At 30.1% G+C, this 20212-nt stretch overlaps 1 protein-coding gene across 5 annotated transcripts in view; it reads left to right on the forward strand.

The window, feature by feature from the left end:
* The first annotated feature begins 57 nt into the window (after window positions 1-57).
* Window positions 58-20212, forward strand: part of LOC140439697 (suppressor of cytokine signaling 2-like) — a 31923-nt gene continuing 11768 nt past the window's right edge. The window contains exons 1-2 of one of the 5 annotated variants that reach the window (XR_011950684.1): window positions 11801-11990; window positions 17445-18279. The gene's annotated coding sequence lies outside the window, so the exon portion shown is untranslated. Of the gene's footprint in view, window positions 402-11800; window positions 11991-17444; window positions 18280-20212 lie in introns of those variants that run through there. The other 4 variants (XM_072529782.1, XM_072529781.1, XM_072529783.1 and 1 more) reach the window with 4 other exon arrangements.

A 20212-nucleotide genomic window follows, 5' to 3' on the forward strand; every position in this document is an offset into this window, starting at 1 on the left:
CATTCTCAGAAAGTTTATATACGGTCTGTCCTTATCTAATGCACAACACTAGCGCCATTACCTCTCTTCTCACTCTCTCACAAGCGTGCACTAGGCAAGCAATCGTGGCCTCTATGAATGTACGAATCAGACGAATGTCGAATATCATCATTCGTTGTACGACTGTTGAAGGTAGAGTACATATTATGATCAATACATAAGCGATATAACCTCAAAAATTGTTATTTACGTCTATTATAAAATTATGTACAGTTGGATTGCCATTCCAACTAGTGAAGCTTATAGTTTAAGTGTTAGTGTTATTACTAGTTCAACATTACTTGGATTAAGTGCTCTTATAAATGAAAATGTGGTGCGATATTTACAAAACTAGCAGTGTGTGCTTCCTTAACTTAATATAGGTAAGAATTTGTAATGTGTAATTATATTTTTGTTCAAAGAATTGACGTTTGCTGTTCGTTTAGAATAATTAAAATTTAATTTAATAACAGACTTATTACAATATAAAATGACCCATTTTTGTTGCATTGATTGGTTTATCTAATAATTGAATTCTTCTTTTCATTTTAATTTAACTGTAAACTAGAACAGTCTTACCAAAACTTATCCAGCGATAATAGATAAACGTAGAACATTTATCTGTGTTCGTTTTCTGGTGAAAGCTTAATGACAATTTTGCGTATTCATTTAAAAGGTAAAATATATTCAAAAACTGTAAATTCGTATACTTATTCCTATACTATACCTAATTAGTGCTGGTTTTAATGTGATAAAACTTGCACTAATCAATTGATATTTTAGTGCTTTAATCTACTAATGAGTAGCATTGTTAAAAGTTTTCCTTAGTTTTTAGAATCGCCTTGAAATATATATTGAATTTAATTAGTGATACTATTGTTTTTGGTTAAAGAACGTCAGCTGCTTAAATTAGTCGTATTTATGTACGTAAATGTAAATATAATAAGATTTGCTAATGCACTTGTGTTAAGGTAGCTTTTTTTATAAATTAGGTTTAAACCCACATTTTTGAAGATATGCTTTCTATGTCCACAATCTAAGAAGAAGAAAATAATTCTGATATTAGTTTACAAATCCGATTTTATCTCTTATCCGCTATTCTTTATTCAATTTCTTCTTGCACCTTCTTATAAATGTAAATGTTGTAATGGTTAAATGCTTGATTAGTATTTTACCTATTTATAGCAACTGTGTCTGGGAGTGTAGGTACATTTCATTTTATTTACTTCCTTTTCTCGGTTACTGTTTTAACATGAGAACGTAATAAAAATACATAATAATCTCGGGAATCATGAATTAAGTGGTGGTATCCACATACTGAACCAGGAATTGGCTCTGGCTCAGTATGTAATACAAATTGCGTAAGATATAATAAGTAAAAATATGATGTAATAATGATGTTGGTTCAATTTTACTTATATTCAATTTGAGAATGCATGATAGCACAGTTTTTATGGCAGAGGATTGCAATGGTTACAGGACAGTTCAAAGCAAAACAATTCTAAATAGCGATACTTTCTTATATAATAACTTTAAGTTTAAATGTGGTATTGCTCAATAGTTTTAAGTTTGCAATGATAATATGGTAATCGTAAATCCATGTTCTTTTGCTACTTCATCTACAGCATACTTCTTAAATTTGGAACCTAATTTACAAAACTGTCAAAGCTGTTTGTTGAATATTCCTTCTTCTGTCTTTATTTCTTTGCTTATTTTATTAACCATTCTAAGGGCTCTTTTGTAATATTCCCACAGTTGGCAGTATGGCAGTACATTATTTTGTGTATATAATAGATACATTGTTCAATAGAAAACCCACATGAAACTATTGGCAGTTACAATGTGGTTCCAGCATAGCTATCAGTTGTTCAGATGTACTTTGTTTTTCCATAATCTTACATTAAAATTGTATGTTTATTTTTGTCACTGAGACCTCTTCAAAGTCGAATTTTCTATATTTATATAATTATTTATAGCCTTATTCCTTTATCGATTTTTTTCAAGGCCTAAACAATAAAAAGAAATAGTTACAAAAATATAAATATAATGGTGTGTGTGGATCTATTGTTATAAAAGGATTTATTTTATAATTATACGAATTTCCTTATAATTCACAGTATTCTTTTTCATGCACAGAAAATGAGAAAAGTCTCACATATCTCAGTATCAAGAATATATTTTTTTTACATATTCCCTGGTGTTGATTGACATCTTATTATTTTAATTCAAGGAACTCTGTGAAAGCTCTTCCTTTTTGTATGTTCAAAGCAAAGCACAAAGAGAAGGTTTTGTACCTTCACCTTCTAGGTAGGTATTGTGTATTCCTGGAAATATTACCTAGAGGTTTTGTTATCAATGAAAACCCTAGTGAAGTTGAGATCCTTAAAAGATTTATATATGTATTATTTCGATGTCCTATATTCAAATGACTGCAAACAATTGGCTATATATCATAAAGGCATTTGTATGTTTCTATTATATCAAACATTCTTATAATAAAATGATTTATAAGTTATAGTTTATTTCATTTAGAGTACATATTTAGTTTTTACCAGGAAGGTTGGCAATTAGCACACTATTTCTTCATCCAGATTTTAGTTTTAATCTTACCACAATTATATATATATTTTGAAGATAAATTTTCTCCATTTATATAATTAACAAAAGGTCTCACGATTTTTCAAAAAGTCACGAAATAAAGATCAAAAAGTCACGAAATAAAGAAAGTGCTATGTAAATCCTCCATTATGCTATAAGTAATAAAAATTAAATCATCAACCAAATTGATTACATTAATAGCACTGGATAAAGAACAGTGGAAAATACAAGGGTATGTCAATGTCCAAAAACGGATACAGTAACTAGAAAGCTATAATAGTTATAGATAGATCGTCATATACATACTATGATAAAACGCGAAGATTTGCGGATACGATACAATGATATAAATTCCTTATATTGTTGGTTTCCACCTGGTTGAGTTAGTTGAGTACTTGAAAATCTATATTTACCAAGTTTGTACTACACAGTAAATGATACAAGACAAACTGGAATAATAGTATATGTTGGAAATTGTTTTTCATTTAGAAATTTAAAAAATAAAATTGTTGGAATAAACAACAATGTGTAATGATTTCCGAAAAGAAGTATTTATACTGTTATTAATATTCTCGGGATAATAAACCTATGTTCAGAAAATTATAAACGCATTCAAATAAAACAGAAAACTGTAAAACAACATACATATTATGTGCAATTTCAGTATGTACTTCTCTTTAAAAACTAAATGTAAATGACCCTGAATGTATATAGCGGTGGAAGCAGGCGGTCTTGAGATTTTTAAATGGAATTCATTATCTCAGATTTCTCGGTACTAACAATGAAATTTATTATTATCTCTTTCGACATTAGATGCGTAGTTGCCAGATGTTCCAACAAAATGATTCCTAAAATGTTCCACATAATTTTAAATATTGTGTCATCCATTCTTCATAATATATCCGTGCAGGTGCCCATATAAATTTCATTATAGTATGACAACTTTCAAATAAAAAAGGTCAATTTGTGTTTAACTAATTTTTACCTGAGATTTAAAAAAGTTAACAGAGTAATATATATATATATATATATATATATATATATATATATATATATATATATATATATATAATAAAGTTTTATTTTGAGGTTGCAGTCATTAATAGGGCAGGAAAGTGAAACTCTTTGTTCTTATATCAAGCTTTCGCAAAATTTATTTGCTTCTTCAGGATATGCTAAAATATGGTATCAGTGTAAATACAATGAAATTAGAATTAAATAACATTGTATAAAACTAGTATAAAAACTTACATGAGGTTAATCCATTAAATTTTTAAATTGACAAAACATTAAAACTTATTAAAATTATATATTTATGTAAGTAAAATATTTTAATTTTGTATAAATTCATTATGACATTGATTATTATATTGATGTTTGATTTATATTATATTTTTTGTTGTTAATAACTAGCTCTTGATTGTTATTATGGTTACGTACAAAGTGGCGCCAAATATGAATATTTAAATTTTTTGAAATTATAGTATTTACAGTGAGAAAATCTAATATTAGAAAATAATTTTCGTAAGACAGAATGTAATTATAGATATTGCTTAGTTTATCAATATCAGTTTTTTTATTAACGCATTGATATTTATTTATGCATACCATTTCTAAGAATTCTAGAATAAGGTATGCATAAATAAATATCAATGCGTTAATAAAAAAACTGATATTGATAAACTAAGCAATATCTACAATTACATTCTGTCTTACGAAAATTAATACTATAATTTCAAAAAATTTAAATATTCATATTTGGCGCCACTTTCTACGTAACCATAATAACAATCAAGAGCTAGTTATCAACAACAAAAAATATAATAAACAAAAACGAGTGTCTTTCTAACATAAATCAAACATCAATATAATAATCAATGTCATTAAAATATTGTACCTACATAAATATATAATTTTAATAAGTTAAGTTTTAATGTTTTGTCAATTTAAAAATTTAATGGATTAATCTCATGTTGTAAGTTTTTATACTAGTTTTATACAATGTTATTTAATTCTAATTTCATTGTATTTACTGATACCATATTTTAGCATAATAAATTTTGCGAAAGCTTGATATAAGAACAAAGAGTTTCACTTTCCTGCCCTATTAATGACTGCAACCTCAAAATAAAACTTTAGTGTCAGTCAATAATACCTAACTACTTTATATATATATATATATATATATATATATATATATATATATATATATATATATATATATATATATATATATATAGCAAAAAGTTTAGTTGTTAGTCTTTAATGTTAAGTTATCGTAGAGTTTTTATAACATCTATAAAAAACCCTACAAATTGTTTTTGTAAGTATGAACCCTGTTGGTTGTTTACTTATATTCTAAAATCTTTTTTATTTGTAGTGAACTGATGATGCTTTTAAAAATAAAAGCGAAACGTATTCGAATAAATCAATAAAGTAGTTGACGACTTTCATTTGCCATTATTGACCGATAAAAACCTCTGCTATTCAACGATTGAATATATTTTAAATATGTATATATATATATATATATATATATATATATATATATATATATATATATATATATATATATATATATCTTAGTAATTTTAAATGCTCAATATATATCACATTAGAGGAACAAAGGCATTGGGAGGCCGACGAAAATTCTACAGAAGGAATTAAGAAAGATAGTTTGCTTTAATTGATGTAAAATGTGTAAAAATTAGGAATATCTTGGATGGATCACGTCACAGATGACCAAGTTTTGGGAAGAATGGGAAAAAACGGAAAACTGTTAACATTAATCAAGATGGGAAAGACCACATATCTAGGCACACATCTTGACACCAGAGATACAAGCCGTAAGCAGTGTTCCTGGTTGAAGATGATCCGTTGTTGGACAGGACTCAATTCACATACACTCTTGACAACAGCGCAGAACCGCACATAGTTCCCTGAAATTATAAGTGAACCATCTAGCAGCCTTAAATGTACTACTAGTGCATGCGAAAGATTTAATTTACAGTTTTATCACGTTGATCCAGATATTATAATATTTATTAAAGTATTATATTATGAGATTTCCAAATACAATTCCAATTTCACCCTTAAATTTAAATAGTTCAGTCTTGCATTCATTAACTTTAAACGCTTTACTCTATTTTTTAGCGAATGCATTGATTATCATCGTCTCTTTATTCGGGAGAAGTTATGTTATTATTGAAAATCACTGAGAGATCGTAGATATTTTCGTCTAGGCTATAAATGCAATATAATCTGCAAATCTGATTTAGTTACTGATTTTTACATTGTTTTATTCTTCTTCACAAAGTTTCTTATATTTTCGGTGCAAGCTTTAAATTTTTTATTTTTTCTGAAGAATATCGATAGGATCAAGTTTTTATAAAAAGCAGTACATTTGACAACCATGTAGTAGCTCTCGAGGTTAAAATTATTTGATGCTTTCTATAAAATGATAGTCTCGAATATAAATAGCTTATCTATTAAAGTTAAACCTTTACTTACTTGTTTCGATTTTACTTAAATTTCGTCATCAAGTTCCCAGAAAAAATTATTGCAGTCTGGCACTTATTTCAAGCATATCGGTTGAAATCAGTGCCGGATTTATTTAAGTTACAAAACTATACAACTGGCAAAATTGCTGGCGAAATCGATTTGATAAAAAATTATTTCTATGAAAATATAATATGGGGAAATAATCAGCAGGTTTACACTGATAAAACTTAATTATCCGAATATACATATAAAATGAAATAAATAGATCAAAATAAGCTGGAATATGGACAATAAAGTAAACTTAAAAAGCAAATAGAAAATTCTGAAAATAATGGAATTTTTTATAATGTCGCTTCAACTAAATCGAAAAAAGATTTAGACGAGAAGAATGATTACAAAAAGGTATCTTAGTCTGGTTGGAGTGGTATTATGTAGATTGAATTTTACTCCTTATGTGATATTTTTTTTATAAATATTTATAAATTAGAAACAGGCTTCACTTCTCCGTTATGATCTATATGAAAAAAAATCCGATTATCGCGTACAAAATAATTATTAATTATCCCGCTTAACATATATTTTTATTTTATTTAAGCTATAACCATATATGTTAACTCCATACTCGCTATAACTTTTAATATGCGTCTCGGTAGATCGGTTTAAAAATAATGTTTTTATTTCTGTTTTTGAGCCTTAAAAATTCTTATTCTGCATTTTATCGGTTTTAAATTATTTATAACTCGAAACCGATCAAGTGTACAAAAAAAAACTACAATAGACTTATGTTGTTCAAAATGATCCAATAAATTAAAAAAAAAAGTTGTCCGGGTCGAAAAAATTGTTTTTTACATTAAAAAAAAAATTGTTTAAAAAAATTTGAACAACTTTTTCTTTGGGCCATCTCTTGAACATTATTTTGGGGTATCTGATAAAAGTGAATATGCAAAAAAACGGGATTTTTTCGATCGAACCTGAGCTTTTCGCCTTGTTTATTTAAAAATTGCAATTATACTTACACTATTTGTTTACACAAAAAAGCCACTTCCGGTAAAGACGGCACGGACTCACTTAGGGCTGAGGCGGCTAGGCGCAATATTACAACGTGTATGTATAGAAATCAACTTATACCAATTTTCGTTTAGTGCAATAAAGACGCGCAATACAGTGATTTCTATGCGTAGGAGTGCGATAGAAACACGGTTTGTAGATGCATCGGTGGTAACGCTGAGAACAAAACCATTCAACTTTTAACTCAAAAACACCAAATTTTGAGTTGCGGCCCTATAGAAATGAAGATGCGATATAGCCACAACGATTCTAAAAACGGATTTTTTTTTTTAATTTTTTGTCACTACTTACGTGTTTTAAAAATTTAGTTGTTGCATAGTTTTCGTTTTCCCGTATACATCATGCTTCTAATGTAGAGAATTTCTTACACGTATTATTTTGGTAGTTTGTGTACCTACTATACGAACAGTTTTTACAACGAATGCGAGATTATTGTAAAACTAATTTAAAAAATTAAAAATGAATTTAGATAAGTGAGCGTCGTTACAGCGTTACGTGCAATTCATTTGGATTTTTTCTGTTTTTCTTTGAAAATTCAGCTTATTAAATGTGTCAAGTGACATTTATTTTTCTGGAAAATTTTAAACATAAGAAAGACTATATTATCGGCTATATTCATCTTCTATTTAGACAAGGCGTAGACAGGCGAGATAAGGAATATTTTTCCGAACGAACCTGAGCTTTTTGCTTTGTTTATTTGTAAAAAGCCATATAAATTATTTTAAAGAAATTAAAACAAAAGATAATTGTCTCAACTACCAATAAATAGACTAGTCTGATGATCATTGATTAAACAAAGTATGTAAAGTTTTAAAAAATTGTGAACAAAATAAAGTACCTAATGACGAATGTCTGTATTGACATTTTTGAAAAATTCCTAAATTGTTTGAATAATTTATAAGCGTAAAAATAATAGATGTACGTAGCTATTTTAAGTGAAAAGAAACAAATGTGATTTAGAAATAAAAAGAATGATTAAACGCACGTATTTTCTATAATTCAATATTTAATTTATATTAGTCAGGGTTCCTAGATATGTTTTTGTTTTTCTATCTGAGTCTAGGGAAATGTCTGAATAGATTGGATATGCAGCCAAACTTGTGACGTTCAAATTGCGTTCCGATCCTATATCAAAAATAGATTTTACTCACAACTTTCGACGACGCAAAAAGCAATATTCGTTTTAGATTGGAGATTAAGCTAAATATAACGTTTGTGGACTTGATTTTCTTGGAAGTAACAATTTATTGGAATATTTAGGACCCGTCTCTATTTCGTCTCTCTCCGATTTTTGGCTGAATTAACAGACATCACAACTGGGTTAATTTTAAAGGAATCAAATAAATGATTCGGCTAGACCGTTTTTCAGACAATTCATTTGGATGCTTTTGGGTTTTTAAAACTTAACTTCACTGTTGTGTTGTTCGCATTTGAGACCTTTGCCAATAATTATAAGTTTCATCAAATAATATCATAGTTTTATGGGTTTTTCAAGATTTTCATTATATATATATATATATATATATATATATATATATATATATATATATATATATATATATATATATTTTGTTTTTTTTTTTGGAGATTTTGATCTATTTTTATTTTTGACCTTACTGAATTATGACTTATAGTATTATACCCCTCTTAGATCTTGTTATCCAACGATAACTTCCACATCTTTTAATAAACTATTTATTGTGCCCTTTTGTATCCAGTTTTGAACATAGGCTTCCCGTGTCTCCTCTATTGCTCCCTATCTGGTGCATTTATCATGTTTTCCATAATGTTTCATGGGATGGTTCTGCATTGCATCTGTGTTTTTCACGTATTCTTTTTTATTCACTTGGTCTTCAATATATTATCTTTTTTCTGTGGAATCCAGTATACAGTCTTTTTGTGTTCTTTCATTGATAAAGAAGAAAAAATAAAATAGAACCAGCATTTTTCTGTAATTTTCTTATGATCTCTTCTAGTAGGATACTTAAATTTTTGACGTAAGTGAATCATTGTCAAATTAAAATTAGATATTTACATCATTGTTCTATTGTAGCATAGCTCTGAAGATGGCTTTGTAAGCCGAAAGCACTCGCCCAGGAATTAAAATTGTTTATACACTTCAAAAATACTTCCCTTTTCCATCTTTATTAATTTAATTTAATATTTTCTTATATATTATCTGTTTATTCGCCCTTTCATTATTTTGTTGAATATGATGGCCTGCATGTGTTCATTTAAGTTTTATCACTTATTCTGTAACTTCTGTTTTCGTTACTTTTACCCTTTTCACTTATCGTCCTCCTCAGTTCTAATGCCTTTTGGAATGTGGCGACACCATCAGGTCTTTACAGTTTTTGCACGATTTCTCTCCATCCTTCTCTGTCCTGGGCTAGTTGTTCGGCTTCATGTAACCCTGGGTTAATCAGTATTTTTGTTTGATCTACTCAACGGCTTGGAGATCTTCCCCAAGGTCTTTTTCCTTCAACTCTACTCTCGACTATCAGTTTTTCCATCGTGCCTGTTCTTAATTAGCAATGTGTCCAAAATACTCCAAATATCTCTGTTGTATTTGTTTAAGCAATCTATCCTTTATTTTAAGTTGTTCTAATATCGATACGTTAGTGCGATGATCAATCCAGGATATTCTCAACATGCGGCGGTATACCCACATTTCAAAAGCGTCCAGTTTATTTTTATCCGCTTTCTTTAAGGTCCACGTTTCGGATGCATATGTCGCTATGGGAAAAATGAGCGCCCTCACCAGCCTTAGTTTTGTGTGTATTGTTATTGTTATAGCATAACAATATTCACTTATACCAAATGCAATATTTTTCGCATTTTTATTCGTGCTATCCAATTTTCGATATTTATATTACTACGATCTAGTGTGTTACATAATCTTCAGGATGAAGCTCGTTGATGTGTAGTGAATAGTTCAAAAGTAGACAATATTGCGGCTTAGGTACACATGAGGGCGTTCGACGCCGAATTTGACTAACGCCGCATTGCAAGTACCAAGAAACAAATGGTATCGTTCACATGCAAGTGCGCTTGCAACCAACGTCATCAAAATGTGGCGCTCGTAAAATATATTTCAAACGTCGCGTTTGCAGCACGCTTCTAGTTACTAGGAGAAGCATGTTGATGAAGTGAGAATATGACATAGGGACTCTAGTTATGCCCCAATAAATCCGTCAGAGACTTGTACCACGTAGTAAGTACTAATTGTCTCTATATACCGTTTCAATGTCTACGATTATTAATAAATTTTTTAATAGTCATAAAATCGACAACTTTAACCCGTCAGACAGGTCAATCGGAAAACAAACGCGTTGAATACCCCATGTTTATCATCAGACACTTTTATTTTTATTTTGATATGTCGTAAAATCGACATGTTTCAGAAAAATTCGAGGAAAATGCCCCAGAATCAAAAAAAGTCGCAGAGGGAAACCGTGTCAAACTCGGCCTAATGAAGCGATACTCAAAAAGACGTGTACCAAATCATCACTATATAGCCCCTCATAAAATTATTAGACCCTCCGAGATATAGCAAACTGATCACCGCCATCCAAACCAAGGCGCTGGTTTCTAATGCGGAAGATTGCCTGTTACAGGTTACTTTTCTTGTTTACTTGGTATTCAATTAATTCAGAAATTATTTTAAGCGAATTGGTTCAAAATTTAACTGATTATTTATATCGGATGTCTCCCGGTGAGTGGCATATTAGATGTATCTGCCAATCTAAACGGATCTAAAATCTGAAAATTCAGCTGCATAGGTTTTTATTAGTGACCTTTTTAATGAAAATCTTTTTAAGCATGTTCTATTTCCGGTTATATCTGAAATATTCCCCAACTTCGTTATTTTATTTGCATTCGGTCCTGGAAATTATTTTTTCAAATCATCAAACCTTAGCGGTTTGCAACCATTTAGCTGCCACGGGGTGCAGGTAGGCCAGTGATCAGTTTCCAAATCTCTCCGGGTCTATTTTAAAATACATGGTTTTATTGCGGTTATGAGTTTTTACTATCTATGAGGGCATTTATGCTAATTGGTGATGAGTACGTGTGTGTACGTGTATCCTACCCAAAGTTTGGAGAGAGTATCTATCATAAAATTTTTTGCCGACGGGCACTCTAACTATTATTTAGATGTGTTATTTAACTACGTACAGTAAATGCAGTATAATATATTAATAAAATGCAGTATAATATATTAATAAATGATAAAGCTAAATTTCCATATTTAATTACTATTTAATGAAACTTACTAGCAACTAACTGTAATATAAATACATGAGCAGATATAGATTTCCAAGTTCTAGGGGTAGTACTAATATTTTGTTAATAATAAAAGTGAAATGCCACAAAAAATACCTTCAGGCTCTTATTAATTATATACAGGATATGATTATAAATTAACGTTCAATATTATTAAGGTATAATAAAACTGACAAACATTCCAATGATGTATTATAACATTCTATGAATTATTTTAAGCAATTAACAATATGTATAGATAAAAAGTGAAGTACAGGTAATATTTTAATAAGGAAATGAATCACTATCAGAATATGATTTAGGATAAACTTGATGTTATCCACTTGCTTAGTACTGCGAAATTGTTTGATAACTTACATCAGCAGTTTATAATTCGTAAAAGTCATGATAATACAATAAGATAAACAGAATGCTAAGCAATTCTAACAGTGAAATCCTGTCCCGATATTGAACAGTACTACTACGCTATAAATCGGCCCTGACTAATTCTGTTAGTGCATTGAACAGTTACAGTATAGTCGGTAAGTAATTTTTTTTATTAGTAACAGCAAATAACACAACAATAAAATTACGAATTAAACAAATATATCAAAACTTTTTACTGCGGAAAAATTAGACCCCCAGCCGACCCCAAGCTACGTCAATAGTGTACGGAAAAATGCGTGAAGAGGCTTCTTATAATGGCCCACGTTCCTTGCATCATATTTATCATGCTCTCAAGCAGTCAACCCCTTCAAATATCTATGAAAAGACCAGGGCATCATATTGTCTACTGTTCACCGAATCAAAATCGAACGATATGTTAAAGCTATCGAATCGATAGTCTAACCAAAAAAATGTTATCTGGGCATCTAGAATCGCCAACGGCCGCTTCTGTATCTACCCCTCATCCAAATTTGTTGTGGATCATTTTCTTTCCTCATATAAACTTTGTTTACTTAAACATATCTTCAAGAAAGAAGCTACACCTATAATATACATTAATTGTAGCTGTTCACATTAAACACATCATTCTAGAGTGCCCATTATACCAGGCACGAAGAATTGCAAATTCGCTTAGTAATAACTTTAAACCTATGTATTTTAACATCGGATTACTATAGTATGTCAATTTTTCTCAAGGCAACCAAACTGTATATCAGCAAACAAATCAAAAAATGTTAACAGTAATCGTTAGATTATAATATGGTGGAGATTTTGCTTGTTTGTACCTGTTGTTTCCTGTCAATGTTATATTTTATATATTTCAATTAAGTATTGTATTAAAAATTAAAATAAAAAAGGATGGTATAAAAACATTAAAATTTTTCAAACATTTATAAATAAATATAAGATAAAAATAAACAATAGGTTGAAAGGGGCAGGGGACGATTGCGCCGATGATACCTGATTTAACCCGGTCTAGATTAAGGTTCATGTAAGCTATAGGAACGATTGCGCCGGCAGCAGATTTAATCCTACAGCACGATCATTATTAGGTACTCACTTACAGGTTTAATCTAATTAATATGGTGTACATATCTTAAACAATAGTAAAAAATGTTTTATACTTAGGGATATACTTAGGTTTTATACACGAGGAAAACTAACTAGCAATAGAAAACTATCAATCGAATTTTTTGAGTCCATTGAAATTAATAATAATAAATAATACGCATATATTACGTCTACATAAGATAATTTATTCTGACAAAAGTACAGTGCAGTTTACCTTAAAACCTAGGCATAGGCTAACTAACACAAATTATGAATTTAACAAGACCAAATAATATTAAAGCGAAACCAGTACAATAGGGCACGTGATAAGCTTAGGCAAAAAGTGGAACAAGAGCAAGACAATACATACACTATTCTTTATATTATTGGATATTCTAAAATTACAAAATGTGGATCGAGAAAATATATCAGCGGAAGAATTATACCAGCAACTTAAAAAATGCATTCATGAGGCTGTAAGTGAAGCTTTGGGGTATAAAGGCAAATATGAAACAAAAAATCAAGAATGGTGATCGGAGAATATGCAAACGTTAGTAAACAAGAAGAAAACTGCTTATCAGATATGGATGTCAACGGGAAAGGGGGAAGATTACAAGATATATAAAAAATTAAATCGAGATGTAAAAAGAGAAGTAGTGAAAAGTAAAAATGAGATGTTAGATCGAAGATGTGCAGAGGTGGATAGGTTATGGGTGGAACAAGAGTTTGGCAAGCGTGGAAGGTGATAAAGTCTCTCCGGAGGGAAGGAAAGGGAAAATCTAACTTACAGTTAATAGATCTAAAACAGTGGAAACACCATTATGAGGTCTTACTGACAGAGGATATATGTAAATTCCAAGAGATCGAAATGGAAGAAATATCCGAACATACACAAATAATTGAGATAACAACCGGAGAGTTAAGCGATGCCCTCAAAAGATCGAAAAACGGTAAAGCAGCAGGACCTGGAGACATCCCAATTGAGTTGGTAAAGTATGGCCCAAAAATATTACATGAGGTATTGGTTCAACTATTTAACAAATTCTTAAAAGGACAAAATATCCCTGATGATTGGAATGTTGGATACATCAGCTCAATATTCAAGAAAGGGGATAAACGCAAATGCTCTAATCATAGGGGAATAACTGTTATCAGCTCAGTGAGGAGGTTGTACGGTCGAATAATAAACGAAAGAATAGAATCAGAATACGAAGACATAGAAGAATAAAATGGATTTCGTGTAGGAAGATCGTGCACTGATGGTATATTCGTTCTGCAGCAGGTAATCGAAAAACGGAAGGCAAGGAATCTATCTACCCGCCCATTGTTTGTAGGTTTAAAGAAGGCATACTATACGGTACCTTTGAAAAAACTGTTTCAAACATTTACGAAAGTAGGTCTCAGTAGAGAGTATGTGGATGATATCGCAAATATATACAAAAATGCAAGAAGTGTCGTTAAAGAAAGAAACTTTATTTATACTTAGAAACACAAAAACATGTAATGAATATAAATATGTGGGATCTATAATATCTAAAAAGGCAGTACCAAAAGAGACATCAAAAACAGAACGCAGCAGGGAAAAAAGCGGTAAACATTCTACTCTCTACTATAGTCTAAAGATATTAGACAAGAAACGAAATTGACAATCTATCGAACCTTGGTAGAGCCTATTATGACTTATGGGGCAGAAGTTTGGCAGATCACGAAAAAAGATAGAAAAAGAATAGAAGTAGTAGACATGGATTTTTTAAGAAGAGCGTGTGGGGTATCCAAAAAAGATCATATCAGGAATGAATATATTAGGAGGACAAAAATGTGTATATTCCAATATAGACAGAATTGAAACGAGACAACTAGTGTTGTATGATCACGTAAGATCACGTATAAGAAGAAGGGGAAGGCCTTCAGTTGCCTGGGAAGAAAATGTACGGCACACAATGAGAGATAGAGCCTTCAAAGACGACGAATGGATGGACAGAAAACGATGGCGGTCGAAATGCGAGAAGCGGCAGAGGCTGTAGGAACCTCGCTTATATATATATATATATATATATATATATATATATATATATATATATATATATATATATATATATATATATATATATATATATATATGTATATATATTCTAAAATTAACAAAGAAGAAATTAGCTATAAGAATATACCAACACTAACGAGTACTTAGGCCATGTTATGAGAGGATAAAGACGAAGAATATCGTGGGAATGGTTTGATAAATATGTAGTTCTAATTATAATATTGTCGTTTATTCTCAGAACAAATATAGTAGTCAACAATATTCAGCTGTAGGGACCAACTGGACGTTCGACTACAATAAGTACTCCAACACTGTACTATTGATATAATTTCAAAACTATATTTAGACCACAAACTTTTATTATCCAAAGCTATAAATAGGTCAGTATAAATAGTAAAGTCATAAATATAGATATTTTAAGTTATAAATCTTAAATATTAAAAAAGATCGAGAAAGTAACAATGAAAATAGGATGTAATGGAAAGATTCATCAACAATTAAAAAAACACACTAATAAAAGAAATGAAATTTATCCAAGTTACACTCATTTTACTATACTCGATTTGAAAATGCATGATACCACAGTTTTATGGCAGATGATTACAACGGTATTTATACAGGACTGTTCAAAGCAGAAAAATTATTCAGCAAATAATTAACGACTAGGACATACCCAGTTTTCCCATGAACATTAATTTGTTTAAAAAATATTTAAATTCAAATAACAATATCGATAACATACTTTTGTTTTTAAAAGGCTTTTGTTTACCAAACAAAGTGTAATTAGCTATTCCCTCTCTGGTAATAACCTTATTAGGTTAAAGCGGGTTTTTGTACAAAAGTATTTAATATAATGAGTTTTTCTTGGTATTCTTCAGAATTTTCGATAGAATTACTAACAAGTTTTGATGTGATCATTGGATATGATTGAATTTCTACAGAACAATTAGATGTTGGCACTGCTTATCAGAAGTTGATTCCGTATAATTAAAAGGAACTATTTTAAACATAAATCCGACCCAGTAAAACCTTTCAATTTTGACAATATTATATGCTTGTAGACAGATAAAAGTAAAATGTTAAAAGAATTTATTTTTTAATTTGTTGTTTATTCCCAACGAGATACTTCAAAGATACCAAAGTTCGATAAAAGAGGAGATCAACAAGTATAAGTAGGATTGGTAACTCAAACTTTTCAAACCTAGAGAACTAATAACAATTTTAACTAGTTAAAACGCGTTCTCACGAGTCGAGTTTAGTTGAGTAACAAAAGTTAAATGAAAAGTGTAGTGAGAACAGAATTGATCCAGTAAAAAAAGTTTGACCCATCACGAATTGTTTTCAAGTTAAATATTGTCTTGAAACGTGTGAACTAGGCAGTCGACATTTGTTGACAGTATTTATTATATTTTGTGAAAGCGGCCAGGGGGCGCGTGCGTTTTTTATACCAAAATTATTTTAGTATAAAAGAGTGGATATATTTTTACATCGTGTTACCCATATAACGAATACCTCATTAAACTTATAGTATACTTTTTATTTAAATTTTTGATATTCACTTTTATGTATTATTCATATTTTTTGTATCATATTCAGTTGCCAGGGCACAGCTTCATGTCTGGAAAAATATTCGGCATATTCATTACGCACAGTAGCTGCTAATGTTGAATAGTTACAACTTCCTAAAATAACGTGCAAATTAACTAGACCATTCCCTTCAGTACTTTGTGATCTCCAAGAACCTGGTATAATACGTCTGGTATTTAGATTTTCAGTATCTAAAGAGCCTCATGGTGTAATTTTTCACTTGAACTCATTTTTAACGATTTATGTAATGCGAAAGCTGCTTTAACAATTGTCTCCTCCTACTTAATTGTAAATGTAATTGCAACCGCTATAGATCGTTTAAATACTCTAGAATCTAGAAACCAAAATTCCAAATGCATTTTTAACAATGCGACGACCTCTTAATAAGCGATAGTTGAAGGTTTTCTGTTTCCTAGATACTTCTATCTGTTTACCAGTACCTAGTACTTCTTCCAAAGGCTTTTAAAATGTAGGGCTTAAGGGTAAAGCATCGCCAGCTACAAATACTCCTTCTTTTGAAAAATGTAACGTATTCCTAACATCTTTTAATGCTGTTTTCAAACGATGATTTTTACAAAAACGTCAGCATTGTTTGCTCGTCCATTGTACCTACGTCGAAATAGCGAAAGCAATAGTTTGCGTCAACGCACGCAAACAAAATTAATATGGGTCTTTGTAATTAAAATACTCTGATCCACTGTGAGGCGCTTTAGTATTATGAAAATAATATTCTCTTTAAATTTGAATTGTCTTTCATCCTTCTTCATTTTGTGGCTCCTGCAACAAATTATTTTTTACATTGTGCTGCATATATAATTCACTTTGTACCAATATGAAATATTTTGATTAAGTTTTATTTTTCCTTTAGAATTAAAGACGTGATGCAACTGAAAGCAAAACCATCGAAAATGCAGAAACAGAAACAGAAAATGTGTTTCCTGCATTAACGTCTGCATCTATTACTACTGGCAATGGTTATACCAGGAAAGAAACGGTCTATGCATAAAACACAAAAACTGCCAATTCGCCTACTACAACTCAATCAAAACAGCAAATGTCTTTTGTTCTTCTCAAAAACTCAGACGAAAAATAGCAAAAAATGAAAATAGTTCAAATATAAGCGCAGCAATTAATCAACTTATGAAGTAGAGCAAAATAAATACTCCTAATGTTAATGATGAATTCGACATATTTGCCAAACATCGCCGTTCAGCTAAGAAAGATGCCTATTTACGATTCTATCATCTGCCAGAAACAAATTCAAACTATAGTACGACAACAGCGATTACAGCTTTTATCAGTGAGACAATTCTAATATCATACAATTCTATCATCAGTGTGTATACCTTCTACATATTATTATCACACAAATCCATTACCAGCGTTTTCACCTTCTGAGTATATCATTCATCATCTCAGATGAATGAAGATGTGTCTTCATTTTCAAATGAATAATGCAACAGGCAATAATGCGTAAAGAATTCACAGGATTCATTTGATATGCTTATTGCAGCTCTAACGGATGTCTTGGAATACAATAACTTTTATATTACCTACTATTGTTACCAAATTGTTATACTTATTTTAATAAAATATTATAATGTATCTTCTATTCCTGTACACACTTCTCCCAGAAAATTTGAAATGGTATTTTTAGTTACTCGTTATGAGGAAACGAGCGTTGCAAACGAATCTCCTATAGCTGCAAATATGTTTGCTGCTTTAATCTTGGTGAGATTGCTTGTCGCATCACTGTATCTTGTTTGTTTTATGACATTCTCCACTTTTTACAGTAGCTCTTCAAAATTTTCTTCAGACATTCTTGTCTGATTATCAGTGTGATTTCTATACCCTTCTTTATTTTCTAATACTAGCTCATTCAACGTTTCTGATGGTCCCAATCTATTTCTGAGAATCCAGTGTCTCACCCAAAACGATTATTAGCAATTCTTTTCAGTTCTCCTTTTAACAAAACAGCAATACTTTGTACACCTTCACACACAAATTATTACATTGACGTCATTTTTACATTGATTGATCAACTAAACGACTCGTGAAAAAGCGCCTTTAGTAATACTTGATCAATAACTTTTGTTTTATATTTTGTATACATTGTTTTTAAATAACGGAACTGTTAAAATTGAGAATTCGAATCATACCTTATGTTATTATCCGTAAAATGGACCGATTTTAAATATTGGAGTTATAAAAACAATTAATTCTAGATTTACTACTCTGTTTAAATCATAAGTTCCGGTTATCGTTATTTTTGAATGTATGTTTAAACTTAGCGTCGGTATCATTTAAAAATATATATTTACTATTTCTTTCGGTTAACGTTGGTACCATAAAAACAGCTAATAACAACAGTTCAACGACATATTCTCGTCTACCGGAAGTTTAACTTTCTATAAAATGAATTATTTTCAACCGTTTGACAATAGACACGTAACTTTTGTTCCCCAGTGTGCCTACTTTCCGTGTCTATTATTATTCTAGTCAACGAACATCGATAACTTTCCTGTTCATATCTCATTGTTTTAAAGCTATTTTCTTGTGGCATTTTAATGTAATTACTATTTTTATTTGGAATAAGCTACAATTTAAGTTTAAAATACCTAAGTTTATTTTTGACGGGTCGATTTCCACTTCGGAAATCGTTCACAAATTACAAAACATTGTATTTTGTTTTATAACGATTTTTCATTTTTTGAGGCTTATTAATTCTTCTAATTTTCGAATTTTAATGTGATTTATTCTATTCTCAATAGTACCAGTAGCATAGTTAGTCTTGAAACCTAGATCATATTGATCATCAAATCATCATAATTATAATCTAAATTATTTTTATTTCTTTTACATATTTTAGACCGTAAAAATTAAGTACTGTACACAAATATTTACAAAATTATGGCAAGCGTCCTATCTTTTGGTAAAGTTCGAATTGATTGAATTAATGTTACAATAAATAAAGATGATAAAAAATATACGTATCACATATATTTATACATTTCAAATATTAATCCCATAATAAAATTTCAAAAAACAAAAAGTTTGTACAGATATCTCGTACACCTTTATAAAGAATCAATAAAAACCTTTCTAATAGAAATAGTATTTTACATTCTCCTCATATCAAGTTTCCTTGAATAAAAAAAGATTTCTCTAGGTACCCAGCTGGTCGGGGCCTCGAAGGCGGACTGCGGTGTGGGTATTGGGTGCTGGCATCCAAGGCAGAGACCTAATGTGTTTTCCGCGAATATCTTGCTGTCAGACTTCTTGGAACCACATGGAGAACTAACTATTCATTTATATCTGTCTGCATCTTTCATAGAAATCCATACATAGTACGAGACAATTGTTGAAAACTGAATAGAAATATTTATATCAGTAACATTAGACCTTATTTTAAAATAGATAATTGTATATATTTTCTTTCTGCTGCATAAAGTTTATTACTTCACAAAAATGCTTGTTGGCCATATAAAATAAAATTAGAAATATACTTTTTTTATTTAACTACAGACTTACACTAAAGGAAAGATATTTTTTTAAGTATTATTTCTATAAATTGCCAGTAAGTGTTTTATTTTATATTTAAGACCGACATAGGGTACCATCCTATTCGGCAACATT

This window comes from Diabrotica undecimpunctata, chromosome 4, assembly GCF_040954645.1.
Source record: "Diabrotica undecimpunctata isolate CICGRU chromosome 4, icDiaUnde3, whole genome shotgun sequence".
Lineage (NCBI taxonomy): Eukaryota > Metazoa > Arthropoda > Insecta > Coleoptera > Chrysomelidae > Diabrotica > Diabrotica undecimpunctata.